This window comes from Cryptomeria japonica, unplaced genomic scaffold (assembly GCF_030272615.1).
Source record: "Cryptomeria japonica unplaced genomic scaffold, Sugi_1.0 HiC_scaffold_228, whole genome shotgun sequence".
NCBI lineage: Eukaryota > Viridiplantae > Streptophyta > Pinopsida > Cupressales > Cupressaceae > Cryptomeria > Cryptomeria japonica.
The window spans coordinates 147,501-162,500 of record NW_026729050.1 but is presented as its reverse complement, the minus strand read 5'-3'; the positions used below and the strand labels follow the sequence as shown (position 1 = coordinate 162,500).

Sequence of the window (15,000 nt, the reverse complement as noted above, 5' to 3'; positions counted from 1 at the left end):
CCGGGGTGGGCACCTCGGCTGGGTTGCGCGGCCTGGTGCGCACCAAGGAGCGCTCCGAAGTGTGCTCCAAGGTGCGGCGTGCACGAAGTCGGAGCCCGGTTTGCCCCGGGTGCGCACCTCGCGTGCACCTTCGCCGCGGTGGGCACCATGGCGTGCACGAAGTCGGAGCCCGGTTTGCCCCGGGTGCGCACCCCGCGTGCACCTTCGCCGGGGTGGGCACCTCGGCTGGGTTGCGCGCCCTGGTGCGCACCAAGGAGCGCTCCGAAGTGTGCTCCAAGGTGCGGCGTGCACGAAGTCGGAGCCCGGTTTGCCCCGGGTGCGCACCTCGCGTGCACCTTCGCCGCGGTGGGCACCTTGGCTGGGTTGGGCACCATTGAGCGCTCCGAAGTGTGCTCCAAGGTGCGCACCATGGCCCTCCAAGGTGCGCAGCATGGCGTGCACGAAGTCGGAGCCCGGTTTGCCCCGGGTGCGCACCTCGCGTGCACCTTCGCCAGGGTGGGCACCTCGGTGCGCACACCTTCTCAATGTTTTCTTGCCTTTTCTGGAAATTGGTGAAGGCAGCGCATCAAAGGTGCGCACCTCGGTGTGCTCCGAGGTGCGAACCCGAGAGCGCTCCGAGGTGCCCACGAAGTCGAAAGTCGGGTTAATTGCATTGTTTTCCCCGGGTGCGCTCCGAGGTGCGCAACATCGGTGCGCACCAAGGAGGGCTCCGAAGTGTGCTCCAAGGTGCGCACGATTCGGAGCTCGGTTTGCCCGGGGTGCGCACACCTTGGCTGGGTTGCGCACCCTTTGTGCGCTCCAAGGTGCGCACGAAGTCGGAGCTCGGTTTGCCCCGGGTGCGCACCTTCGCCAGGGTGCGCACCTTGATGCGCACGCCTTGGCTGGGCTGCGCACCTTGGTGGGCGCCATGGTGCGCACCTTTCGTGCGCTCCAAGGTGCGCACGAAGTCGGAGCTCGGTTTGCCCCGGGTGCGCACCTTGGTGGGCGCCATGGTGCACTCCGAGGTGCCCAAGATTGGTGCGCACCAAGGAGCGCTCCGAAGTGCGCTCCAAGGTGCGCAGGTGCGCGCGAAGTCGAAAGTTGGGTTAATTGTCCGGTTTGCCTCGGGTGCGCACCTTGCGTGCACCTTCGCCAGGGTGGGCGCCTTGGTGCGCACACCTTGGCTGGGCTGCGCACCCGGGCGCGCACACCTTGGCACCCGCGTTTCCTTCATTTTAAATTTTTTTTTTTTACAATCTCTCAAGTGGGAAATTCTATAATCTCAACTTTTTTTGCCTTTTCAGGAAACTTTTGAATGGAGCGCATCATTGGTGCGCTCCGAAGTGTGCTCCAAGGTGCGCACCTCTGGTGTGCTCCAAAGCTCTCTCCAGCTGCGTGCACCTGCCCCGGCCGCGCACCCGGCCCCGCCCAGCTTCGCTCACCTGTCCCGGGCGTCTGGTGCGGAACCTTAGAGTAAGAAACATCACCGTGCACCTTGGCCAACGTGCGCGACTCGACCGAGCGCGCACTGGCCGAGGTGCACACCGATTTCACCTGGGTGCGCGCGCAGCACCTCGGGCGCACCGGGGTGCGCGCACAACGCCCGGGTTGCACCGTGGCCTGTGTGCTCGGGGCGCCTCGGGTGCGCGCTCGGTGTCGCCCCCGCGCGCGCGGTAGTGCGGGCAGCGCACCCCGGCCCGGCCCGGCCCCGACGAGAACGCAAACGGGCAAAAGGTTTATTCAAATAGCATTGCGACGCCCGGCGAAAAACTAAAAAAGGGTGCAACACCGGGACTTCCCGGGAGGTCACCCATCCCAGTACTACTCCGGCCCAAGCGCGCTTAACTGCGGAGTTCTGATGGGATCCGGTGCACTAACGCTGGTATGATCGCACCCGTTATGAGCTTGTCGCAGTGTGTACTTAGCAAACCGCGACCCACGTGCGAATCCACCCCGGCCACCCACCCCCGTCGAGGTGCACACCCTCCCTCGCGAAGTGCGCCCCGTTCGCCAAGTGTGAGCCCTGCCCGGGTGCGCGCACCTTGCTAGGGCGTCGGGTGTGCACCCGGCCCGGCCTACGTGCGTGCACCTGGACGGGGCGTCGTGTGCGTGCAGTGTCCCGTCTGCAACGCGGTGCCCACACACCACCTCGGGCGCAACGACCTGCGCTCACATGTGGGCCGAGTGCACCTTGGTGCATGTTCGGGGCGCCTCGGGTGCACGCTCGATCTTGCCCCGGTGCACCAAGGCGCTCGGTTTGCCCCGGGTGCGCACTTGGTGCAAGGTGGGCACCCAAAATAGGGATCAAGCACCAAAACACAAGTTTCGGGATGCAAAATGGGACCCAAGGACCACAAATGCGTTCCAAGACCCATGATGGGTCCACGAGAACAAAAATGTGTTCCGAGACTTAATAAACAAATATTGGGTTTTAGGAGAAGAAACATGCTCTGATGCCCAAAACGAGAATCGACCCCGAAAAGGCCACAGGCCAAAAGTGGGATGCGAGACAAAAAAAAATGGGACCCGAGGACCAAAATTGGGTTCCCAGGTCGAAGACAGGGCAACCGGACAAGAAACGACCTCTAAGGCTCGAAATGAGTCCCGACGACTAAAACTTGACAAGAAGCACCCATCAGGCACCCAACTCGACACCCATGGGATGCCGACCCACCCGGGCTTCCACCTAGCACACCTTGGCACCCACCCACCCTCGCACCCAACCTCGCACCCAACTTAGCACCTTTGAACCCACATTGGCACTCACCCTGACCCTGGCACCTTGGAACCCACATTGGCACTCACCTTGACCCTGGCACCCACCTTTGCACTCACCTTGGGACCCACCCTGGCTCCCACCTCGGCACCCACCCAGACACCCACCTTGGTTCCTTGGCACCCACCTTGGATCCTTGGCACCCACCCCGACACCCACCTTGGCACGCAACTTGGCTACTTGCCACCCACCTTGGCTCCTTGACGCCCACCCCGACAACCACCCCGTGACCTACCCTGGCTAGGGTTGGTGCACACCCACCCTGGTGCCCACCTTGGCACCCACCCCATGACCCACCTTGGCACGCACCTTAGTACCCACCCCGTTACCCACCCTAGGACCCACCCCGTGACCCACCTTGGCCAGGGTGGGTGCACCCACCCTGGTGCCCACCTTGGCACCCACCCATCCTAGCACCCAGCCTGTGACCGGGCTTGGAACCCAACCTTGCACCCGTCTTGGCCAGTGTGGGTGCGCACCCATCCTGGCACCCACGTTGTGACACACCCTTTAACCCACGCACCCTAGCAGCCACGTTGGCACCCACCTTGGAACACAACCTAGCAACTTGGCACCCACCCCGTGACCCACCTTGGCATCCACCATAGCAGTCGCCCACTTGGCACCCACCTTGGAACCCAAGTTGGCACCCACCTCGGCACCCACCTTGACACTTGTGGACCCACCTTGCCACTCACCCTAGCATCGACCCATCCTAGCACCCACCCTGGCACCTTTGCACCCTAGCACTCACCCATCCTAGCACCTAACCTGTGACCCACCTTGACACTCACCCTCGCACCCACCTTGGAACCCAACCTAGCACCCACCCACCCTGACACCAACCCTAGCACCTACCCACCCTTGCACCCACCCTGTGACCCATCTTGGCACCCACCCATCCTACCACTCAACCTATCACCCACCTTCTCACCCACCTTGGCATCCACCTTAGCACCCACCCACACTGGCACCTTGGCACCCACCTCGGGCAAGGTGGGTGCACACCCACCCTGACACCCAATTTAGAACCAACCGAGCATGTTACCCACCTTGGCACCCACATTGCAGCCCACCCTAGTACCCACCCTATGACCCACATTGGCATCCACACCCTAGCACCCAGGCACCTCGACACCCGCCTTGACACGCACCCTAGCACTAAACCTGTGACCCACCTTGGAACTCACCCTAGAACCCACCCACCCTGTGAACCACCTTGGCATCCACCTTAGCACCCACCCACCTTGGCACCCACTCTAGCACTCACCCATCCTAACACCCAACTTGTTACCCACCTTGGCACCCGCCCTCGCGTCCACCTTGAAACCCACCCTAGCACCCACCCACGCAGGAGCCCACCTTGGCACCCAACCTAACACCCACGCATCCTGGCACCCAACTTGTGACCCACCTTGGAACCCACCCTAGTACCCACCTTTGAACCCACTATATCACCAACCCACCTTGGCACCCACCCTATGACCCTCTTTGGAATCCACCCTAGCACGCACCCACCCTGGCACCCACCATGGAGCGCACCCTAGCACCCACCCACCTCGGCACGCACCTCAACACCCACCTTGGTGTGCGCACTGCGCCAACCTCTCAAAGACCCTATGTGGTGCGCTCCAAAGTGTACACCTTTGGTGCGCTCCAAGGTGCGCACCTTTGGTGCACACCGAGGTGCACACCAAAGTGTGCACCGAGGTGAGCACCAAAGTGCACTCCAAGGTGCACACCAAGGCGTGCACCTTTGGTGCGGTCAATGCAAACGAATTCGGAAGTTGGGGTCGATGTCCTAATCGCTGCTGCAGACTACACGTATGAGAATCGGACAAATAGCTTTATATAGGGGAGGTGTTGCGTTTGATGGGTCGACTCCCCTGGTTGTGTGCACTGCACCAACTTCAAAGACCCTGTCTTGTTTAAGAAGTCAAAAGTTGGGGTGGATGTCCTAATCATTGCTGCAGTCTACGCATGTATGAGAATCAGACAAATAGCTTATATAGGGGAGGTGTTGCATTCGGTGGGTTGACTCCCCTGGTTGTGCGCACTGCGCCAACCTCAAAGACCCCGCATAGCAGAAGAAGTCGGAAGTCGGATTTTGGTGAGCACCAAGGCGTGCACCTTTGGTGCGGTCAACGCAGACGAATTCAGAAGTTGGGGTGGATGTCCTAATCGTTGTTGCAGGCTACACATGTATGAGAATCAGACAAATAGCTTATATAGGGGAGGTGTTGGGTTTGATGGGTCAACTCCCTTGGTTGTGCGCATTACGCCAACCTCAAAGACCTTGTTTTCGTTAAGAAGTCAAAAGTTGGGGTCAATGTCCTAATGGCTCCTGTAGGCTACACATGTATGAGAATCGGACAAATAGCTTATATAGGGGAGGTGTTGGGTTTGATGGGTCGACTCCCCTGGTTGTGCGCATTACGTCAACCTCAAAGACCTTGTTTTCGTTAAGAAGTCAAAAGTTGGGGTCGATGTCCTAATTGCTCCTGTAGACTACACATGTATGAGAATCAGACAAATAGCTTATATAGGGGAGGTGTTGGGTTTGATGGGTTGACTCCCCTAGTTGTTCGCATTACACCAACCTCAAAGACCTTGTTTTCGTTTAGAAGCCGAAAGTTGGGGTCGATGTCCTAATTGCTCCTGCAGGCTACGCATGTATGAGAATCAGACAAATAGCTTATATAGGGGAGGTGTTGGGTTTGATGGGTCGACTCCCCTGGTTGTGCGCATTGCGCCAACCTCAAAGACCCTGCATTGCGGATGAAGTCGAAAGTCAGAGTTTGGTGTGCTACAAGGTGTGGTCGAAGGTGCTCACCTAGGTGTGCACCTTTGGAGCGCAGGAAAAGTGCCCTCCAAAAGTGCGCACCTTTGGAGTGCACAAAAGTGCCCTCCAAAAGTGCGCACCTTTGGAGCGCACAAAAGTGCCCTCCAAAAAGTGCCCTCCAAAAGTGCGCACCTTTGGAGCGCACAAAAGTGCCCTCCAAAAAGTGCCCTCCAAAAGTGCGCACCTTTGGAGTGCAGAAAAGTGCCCTCCAAAAAGTGCCCTCCAAAAGTGTGCACCTTTGGAGTGCACAAAAGTGCCCTCCAAAAGTGCGCACCTTTGGAGCGCAGAAAAGTGCCCTCCAAAAAGTGCCCTCCAAAAGTGCGCACCTTTGGAGCGCAGAAAAGTGCCCTCCAAAAAGTGCCCTCCAAAAGTGCGCACCTTTGGAGCGCAGAAAAGTGCCCTCCAAAAAGTGCCCTCCAAAAGTGCGCACCTTTGGAGCGCAGAAAAGTGCCCTCCAAAAAGTGCCCTCCAAAAGTGCGCACCTTTGGAGCGCACAAAAGTGCCCTCCAAAAAGTGCCCTCCAAAAGTGCGCACCTTTGGAGCGCACAAAAGTGCCCTCCAAAAGTGCGCACCTTTGGAGCGCACAAAAGTGCCCTCCAAAAGTGCGCACTTTTGGTGCGCACCAAGGCGCTGGTTCGGTCGTTGCAGGCGAGTTCGGAAGTTGGGGTCGATGTCCTGAGCGGAGGTGCAAACTACACAGGTGTCGGAATCGGACAAATAGCTTATATAGGGGAGGTGTATGCTTCGATGGGTCGACTCCCCAGGTTGAGCGCACCGCGCCAACCTCAAAGACCCTACGGTATGGATGAAGTCGGAAGTTGGGTCCGATGACCGATTCGATTAGTAGGTATGCTCATGAGGTCGGAATTTGGGTCCGATGACCTGCCATGTGCAGGAAGGCGAATGTTGGCACTGTGCGTTGCAAGGTGCACACCAAGGTGCTGGTGCGGTCTTTTTAGTCGAGTTCGGAAGTTGGGGTCGATGTCCTGATCGGAGGTGCAAGCTACACAGGTGTGGGAATCGGACAAATAGCTTATATAGGGGAGGTGTATGCTTCGTTGGGTCGACTCCCCGGGTTGAGCGCACCGCGCCAACCTCAAAGACCCTACGGTATGGATGAAGTCGGAAGTTGGGTCCGATGACCGATTCGATATGTAGGCATACTCGCGAGGTCGGAATTTGGGTCCGATGACCTGCCATGTGCAGGAAGGCGAATGTTGGCACTGTGCGTTGCAAGGTGCGCACCAAGGCGCTGGTTCGGTCGTTGCAGGCGAGTTCGGAAGTTGGGGTCGATGTCCTGATCGGAGGTGCAAACTACACAGGTGTGGGAATCGGACAAATAGCTTATATAGGGGAGGTGTATGCTTCGTTGGGTCGACTCCCCGGGTTGAGCGCACCGCGCCAACCTCAAAGACCCTACGGTATGGATGAAGTCGGAAGTTGTGTCCGATGACCGATTCGATATGTAGGCATACTCGCGAGGTCGGAATTTGGGTCCGATGACCTGCCATGTGCAGGAAGGCGAATGTTGGGACTGTGCGTCGCAAGGTGCGCACCAAGGCGCTGGTGCCGTCGTTGCAGTCGAGTTCGGAAGTTGGGGTCGATGTCCTGGTCAGAGGTGCAAACTACACAGGTGTGGGAATCGGACAAATAGCTTATATAGGGGAGGTGTATGCTTCGATGGGTCGACTCCCCGGGTTGAGCGCACCGCGCCAACCTCAAAGACCCTACAGTATGGATGAAGTCGGAAGTTGGGTCCGATGACCGATTCGATACGTAGGCATATTGGCGAGGTCTGAATTTGTGTCCGATGACCTGCCATGCGCAGGAAGGCGGAATTTGGGTCCGATGACCGAGTTGATGGCGTGCCATGCGCAGAAAGGCGGAATTTGGGTCCGATGACCGAGTTGATGTTGATGGCCCGCCATGCACAGGAAGGCGGAATTTGGGTCCGATGACCGATTTGAAGGCGTGCCATGCGCAGAAAGGCGGAGTTTGGGTCCGATGACCGAGTTGATATTGATGGCCCGCCATGCGCAGGAAGGCGGAATTTGGGTCCGATGACCTGACATACGCATGGAGTCCGACTCGGGGGCCGATGTTCGATTCGATGACTTGCATTGTGGGTAAAGTCGGAAGTTGTGGTCTTTGACCCGATTCGATGACCAGACTTCGGCTGCTTGAGAATCGGACAAATAACTTATATAGGGGAGGTAGTGTTCTCGAGCATCCTCCCCCCGTGCCCGTTTATGTCGATTGATGCTGGTGCTCGACTGGTTGGAGCGCTCGGATGCAAAAATCTTGCACCAGGATTTATCGATTGTGATGGACACGGCAAGTCTCCTGATTGCTATGCAGGAGCTCATCGTGAATCTCTATGCGGCCTTGGTATGGACTCGACCTGCGGAATGGTTCGGCAATGGTAGTCGCTCCAACACGTCCTTGCAATGGCCACAGAGGTGATTCGACTAGAGCTCCAGTCTAGCTTTTGGGTTGCTTGGCGGACTGGTATAGCCGCGATCGAGTTCCGGCCATGAACGTTTTAGATAGCTCTTGGGCTTTCTGGGACGGAAGTCGGAAGTTTGGGCTGTTGTCCGATTTGATGACCATTCTTCGGATGTGTGAGAATCGGACAAATAACTTATATAGGGGACTGTGTTGTCTCACGCAGCCCCCTCCGTGCCCCTCTATCTCGACCGATGTTGGTGCTTGAAAGGGTTGGGATCGCTCGGATTTATAAACGTGCACCACCATTTGTCGAGTGTGAGGGACGCGGCAGGTCTCCTAAATGCTATACGGGCGCTCTCTGAGAATCTCTATCCGGCCTCGACACAGACTAGTCTTGCTGAATGGTTTGGCACTGGTAGTCGATCCAACACGTCGTTGTTGTGGCCGCCTAGGCGATTCGATTCGAGCCCCCGTCTAGCTTTTGGGTTGCTTGGCGGATTTTGCCCTATCCGCAAGTGAGCTCGGTCCCTAAACGTTCGAGAAACCCGATTGCTATGCGCCGACTCTCTTTCTTGCGAGCCTCCATCTAGCTTTTGGGTCTCTACGGAACGGAAGTCGGAATCTGGGACCGTTGTTTGATTCGACGAGGCAGACTACGGTTGTGCGAGAATCGGACAAATAACTTATATAGGGGAGGTGTTGACTGGAGCATTCTCCCCCGTGCCCCTCTAACTCGACCAATGCTGGCGCTCGAACGGTGGTAGCGCTCGGATTTTCGTTGAGCGCCAGCATTGGTCGATTTAGAGGGGCATGCGAGATTCCCGAATGCTATGCGAGGGCTCTAACGGAAATGTCTATTGGTTTCGGTATGGATGCAATTGCGAGTGGTTCGGCAAAGGTAGTCGTTCCGATGCGTCCATGTCGTGGCCAAATCGATAATTCGATTTGAGCCCTCGTATAGCATTTGGGTCTCTCGATGTGATTCCGCATTCCAGTCCCTTTGGGCACTGCTTGAGCCGCATCCCAGGGGGTTCCCTTCCCAATAATCTGCCTCGCAACCCGATTGCTATGCGGTGAGGCTCCTCGGCCGCCTCGGAACTATCTGTGTATCAGACGCATCGCGGGATAAGGGGTTGGCAACGGTAGTCGCCCCAAGCGCGTCCGATGCTTGGACCATTCCGAGGCGGCCCTGAAGCCTCTTCCGTCTAGCCGTTGGGTCCTTCTCGCCGCATCCCTTGCCTCGCACCCCGATTGCTATGCGGTGAGGCTCCTCGGCCGCCTTGGAACTATCTGTGTATCAGACGCATCGCGGGATAAGGGGTTGTCACTGGTAGTCGCCCCAAGCGCGTCCGATGCTTGGACCATTCCGAGGCGGCCCTGAAGCCTCTTCCGTCTAGCCGTTGGGTCCTTCTCGCCGCATCCCTCGACTCGCACCCCGATTGCTATGCGGTGAGGCTCCTCGGCCGCCTTGGAACTATCTGTGTATCGGACGCGTCGCGGGATAAGGGGTTGTCACTGGTAGTCGCCCCAAGCGCGTCCGATGCTTGGACCATTCCGAGGCGGCCCTGAAGCCTCTTCCGTCTAGCCGTTGGGTCCTTCTCGCCGCATCCCTCGCCTCGCACCCCGATTGCTATGCGGTGAGGCTCCTCGGCCGCCTTGGAACTATCTGTGTATCGGACGCGTCGCGGGATAAGGGGTTGTCACTGGTAGTCGCCCCAAGCGCGTGCGATGCATGGACCATTCCCAGGCGGCCCTGAAGCCTCTTCCGTCTAGCCGTTGGGTCCTTCTCGCCGCATCCCTTGCCTCGCACCCCGATTGCTATGCGGTGAGGCTCCTCGGCCGCCTTGGAACTATCTGTGTATCGGACGCGTCGCGGGATAAGGGGTTGTCACTGGTAGTCGCCCCAAGCGCGTCCGATGCTTGGACCATTCCGAGGCGGCCCTGAAGCCTCTTCCGTCTAGCCGTTGGGTCCTTCTCGCCGCATCCCTCGCCTCGCACCCCGATTGCTATGCGGTGAGGCTCCTCGGCCGCCTTGGAACTATCTGTGTATCGGACGCGTCGCGGGATAAGGGGTTGTCACTGGTAGTCGCCCCAAGCGCGTCCGATGCTTGGACCATTCCGAGGCGGCCCTGAAGCCTCTTCCGTCTAGCCGTTGGGTCCTTCTCGCCGCATCCCTCGCCTCGCACCCCGATTGCTATGCGGTGAGGCTCCTCGGCCGCCTTGGAACTATCTGTGTATCGGACGCGTCGCGGGATAAGGGGTTGTCACTGGTAGTCGCCCCAAGCGCGTCCGATGCTTGGACCATTCCGAGGCGGCCCTGAAGCCTCTTCCGTCTAGCCGTTGGGTCCTTCTCGCCGCATCCCTCGCCTCGCACCCCGATTGCTATGCGGTGAGGCTCCTCGGCCGCCTTGGAACTATCTGTGTATCGGACGCATCGCGGGATAAGGGGTTGTCACTGGTAGTCGCCCCAAGCGCGTCCGATGCTTGGACCATTCCGAGGCGGCCCTGAAGCCTCTTCCGTCTAGCCGTTGGGTCCTTCTCGCCGCATCCCTCGCCTCGCACCCCGATTGCTATGCGGTGAGGCTCCTCGGCCGCCTTGGAACTATCTGTGTATCGGACGCGTCGCGGGATAAGGGGTTGTCACTGGTAGTCGCCCCAAGCGCGTCCGATGCTTGGACCATTCCGAGGCGGCCCTGAAGCCTCTTCCGTCTAGCCGTTGGGTCCTTCTCGCCGCATCCCTCGCCTCGCACCCCGATTGCTATGCGGTGAGGCTCCTCGGCCGCCTTGGAACTATCTGTGTATCGGACGCGTCGCGGGATAAGGGGTTGTCACTGGTAGTCGCCCCAAGCGCGTCCGATGCTTGGACCATTCCGAGGCGGACCTGAAGCCTCTTCCGTCTAGCCGTTGGGTCCTTCTCGCCGCATCCCTCGCCTCGCACCCCGATTGCTATGCGGTGAGGCTCCTCGGCCGCCTTGGAACTATCTGTGTATCGGACGCGTCGCGGGATAAGGGGTTGTCACTGGTAGTCGCCCCAAGCGCGTCCGATGCTTGGACCATTCCGAGGCGGCCCTGAAGCCTCTTCCGTCTAGCCGTTGGGTCCTTCTTGCCGCATCCCTCGCCTCGCACCCCGATTGCTATGCGGTGAGGCTCCTCGGCCGCCTTGGAACTATCTGTGTATCGGACGCGTCGCGGGATAAGGGGTTGTCACTGGTAGTCGCCCCAAGCGCGTCCGATGCTTGGACCATTCCGAGGCGGCCCTGAAGCCTCTTCCGTCTAGCCGTTGGGTCCTTCTCGCCGCATCCCTCGCCTCGCACCCCGATTGCTATGCGGTGAGGCTCCTCGGCCGCCTTGGAACTATCTGTGTATCGGACGCATCGCGGGATAAGGGGTTGTCACTGGTAGTCGCCCCAAGCGCGTCCGATGCTTGGACCATTCCGAGGCGGCCCTGAAGCCTCTTCCGTCTAGCCGTTGGGTCCTTCTCGCCGCATCCCTCGCCTCGCACCCCGATTGCTATGCGGTGAGGCTCCTCGGCCGCCTTGGAACTATCTGTGTATCGGACGCGTCGCGGGATAAGGGGTTGTCACTGGTAGTCGCCCCAAGCGCGTCCGATGCTTGGACCATTCCGAGGCGGACCTGAAGCCTCTTCCGTCTAGCCGTTGGGTCCTTCTCGCCGCATCCCTCGCCTCGCACCCCGATTGCTATGCGGTGAGGCTCCTCGGCCGCCTTGGAACTATCTGTGTATCGGACGCGTCGCGGGATAAGGGGTTGTCACTGGTAGTCGCCCCGAGCGCGTCCGATGCTTGGACCATTCCGAGGCGGCCCTGAAGCCTCTTCCGTCTAGCCGTTGGGTCCTTCTCGCCGCATCCCTCGCCTCGCACCCCGATTGCTATGCGGTGAGGCTCCTCGGCCGCCTTGGAACTATCTGTGTATCGGACGCGTCGCGGGATAAGGGGTTGTCACTGGTAGTCGCCCCAAGCGCGTCCGATGCTTGGACCATTCCGAGGCGGACCTGAAGCCTCTTCCCTCTAGCCGTTGGGGCTTTCTCGCCGCATCCCTCGCCTCGCACCCCGATTGCTATTCGGTGAGGCTCCTCGGCCGACTTGGAACTATCTGTGTATCGGACGCATCGCGGGATAAGGGGTTGGCAGTGGTAGTCGCCCCAAGCGCGTCCGATGCTTGGACCATTCCGAGGCGGCCCTGCAGCCTCTTCCGTCTAGCCGTTGGGGCCATCTCGCTGCATCCCCCACCTCGCACCACGATTGCTATGCGGTGAGGCTCCTTGGCCGCCTCGGAACTATCTGTGTATCGGACGCATCGCGGGATAAGGGGTTGTCACTGGTAGTCGCCCCAAGCGCGTCCGATGCTTGGACTATTCCGAGGCGGCCCTGCAGCCTCTTCCGTCTAGCCGTTGGGGCCATCTCGCCGCATCCCCCAGCTCCTCGGCCGCCTCGGAACTATCTGTGTATCGGACGCATCGCGGGATAAGGGGTTGGCAGTGGTAGTCGCCCCAAGCGCGTTCGATGCTTGGACTATTCCGAGGCGGCCCCGCAGCCTCTTCCGTCTACCCTTTGGGGCCATCTCGCCGCATCCCTCGCCTCGCACCCCGATTGCTATGCGGTGAGGCTCCTCGGCCGCCTGGGAACTATCTTCGTATCGGATGCATCGCGGGATAAGGGGTTGTCACTGGTAGTCGCCCCAAGCGCGTCCGATGCTTGGACTATTCCGAGGCGGCCCTGTGGCCTCTTCCGTCTAGCCGTTGGGGCCATCTCGCCGCATCCCTCACCTCGCACCCCCATTGCTATGCGGTGAGGCTCCTCGGCCGCCTTGGAACTGTCTTCGTATCGGAAGCATCGCGGGATAAGGGGTTGTCACTGGTAGTCGCCCCAAGCGCGTCCGATGCTTGGACTATTCCGAGGCGGCCCTGCAGCCTCTTCCGTCTAGCCGTTGGGGCCATCTCGCCGCATCCCCCACCTCGCACCCGGATTGCTATGCGGTGAGGCTCCTCGGCCGCCTTGGAACTATCTTCGTATCGGACGCATCGCGGGATAAGGGGTTGTCACTGGTAGTCGCCCCAAGCGCGTCCGATGCTTGGACTATTCCGACGCGGCCCTGTGGCCTCTTCCGTCTAGCCGTTGGGGCCATCTCGCCGCATCCCCCACCTCGCACCCCGATTGCTATGCGGTGAGGCTCCTCGGCCGCCTTGGAACCATCTTCGTATCGGACGCATCGCGGGATGAGGGGTTGTCACTGGTAGTCGCCCCAAGCGCGTCCGATGCTTGGACCATTCCGAGGCGGCCCTGAAGCCTCTTCCGTCTAGCCGTTGGGGCCTTCCCGCCCCATCCCTCGCCTCGCACCCCCGATTGCTATGCGGTGAGGCTCCTCGGCCGCCTTGGAACCATCTGTGTATCGGACGCATCGCGGGATAAGGGGTTGGCACTGGTAGTCGCCCCAAGCGCGTCCGATGCTTGGAGCATTCCGAGGTGGCCCTGAAGCCTCTTCCGTCTAGCCGTTGGGGCCTTCCCGCCCCATCCCTCGCCTCGCACCCCGATTGATATGCGGTGAGGCTCCTCGGCCGCCTTGGAACTATCTGTGTATCGGACGCATCGCGGGATAAGGGGTTGGCACTGGTAGTCGTCCCAATCGCGTCCGATGCTTGGACCATTCCGAGGCGGCCCTGCAGCCTCTTCCGTTTAGCCGTCGGGGCCTTCCCGCCGCATCCCTCGCCTCGCATCCCGATTCCTATGCGGTGAGTCTTCTCGGCCGCCGCGGAACTATACCTGTTATTGCTACTGCATCCTTCGGCTGGTAACCTCCTCTGCCGCCTTGGAACGTTCTCTTTGTCGGACGCGTCGCGGGATAAGGGGTTGGCACTGGTAGTCGCCCCAAGCGCGCCCGATGCATAGACCGCTCCGAGTTGACCTTGCTTTCAGCCTCTCACATGCATAGACCTCTCTGAGTCGACCCTGCAGCCTCTCACGTTTAGCCTTTGGAATCTCGCCTCACAACATGATTGCTATCCTTGATGCATCCCTTGCCTCGAGCCCTGATTGCTTTCTTGGCTGCATCCCTCCTCTCCTCACAGCCCGGTTGTCATCACTGCTTCATCCGTCGCTTCATGCATTCTGGCTGCTGGGCCCTTCCCACCGCACACCTCGATTGCTATCTCTTCTGCATCACACACCCCGATTGCTATCTCTGCTACATCCCTCGGCTCTCACTTCTGCATCCTTCGCCTCCCACCTCGATTGCTATCAATGCTGCATCCGTAACCTCACACCCCGATTGCTATGCGGGGAGGCTCCTTGGCCGCCTTGGAAATTTCTGTGTGTCGGACGCACCGCGGGATAAGGGGTTGGCACTGGTAGTCGCCCCAAGTGCGCCCGATTCTTAGACCGCTTCGAGGTGACCTCGTAGCCTCTTTCGTCCAGGCTTCCTGCCTTCAACGCCCTTTTTACACCTCGATTGCTATGCGCGGGCTCGTTGGCGTCTATCACCTCTCTGCGAAGAGTGGCACGATGATTGTTGGGGTAAATCGTAGCAGTCCGATCTCTGGCCTTGGGCCATTGTGAGGGCTGATCGATTTCCTGTGCGCATCTCGTGTTCGCCCAGTAACAGACTCGACGACTTGTAATCGGTCTTGTTCCCGATTGTTCCTGGAGGTAGTCTTCGGAACTCTTGGATTTGACCTGTCACTCGAACTGTCCTCTTCCGAGGATGCTTGTGTGTGTGTGCTTGTGCCATTTCCTTGGCGGTATTAACGAGATATTAAAGAGCGGAGTGAGCGCCTCGCCCAGCTATGTTTGGGGCTCTCACTCCCTTACCCGGTGTGCGACCGCTTTGCACGTAGGTTGCGGAGCATCGCGACTCTTTCGATGTTTGGCGGTTGTCTTCCGGTGATGCGTTGGTCCCGAAGTGCACGTTACTAGCATTTCTGCCATTGTTCTCGATCTTTGGC

At 59.4% G+C, this 15,000-nt stretch overlaps 1 non-coding gene across 1 annotated transcript; it reads right to left on the bottom strand.

Moving 5' to 3' along the window:
- Nucleotides 1-1,756: 1,756 nt before the first annotated feature.
- LOC131868987 (5S ribosomal RNA) lies at nucleotides 1,757-1,875 on the bottom strand. The gene has a single exon (XR_009367384.1). It is a non-coding gene; the product is annotated as a 5S ribosomal RNA (ribosomal RNA).
- Between the last annotated feature and the right edge of the window lie 13,125 nt (nucleotides 1,876-15,000).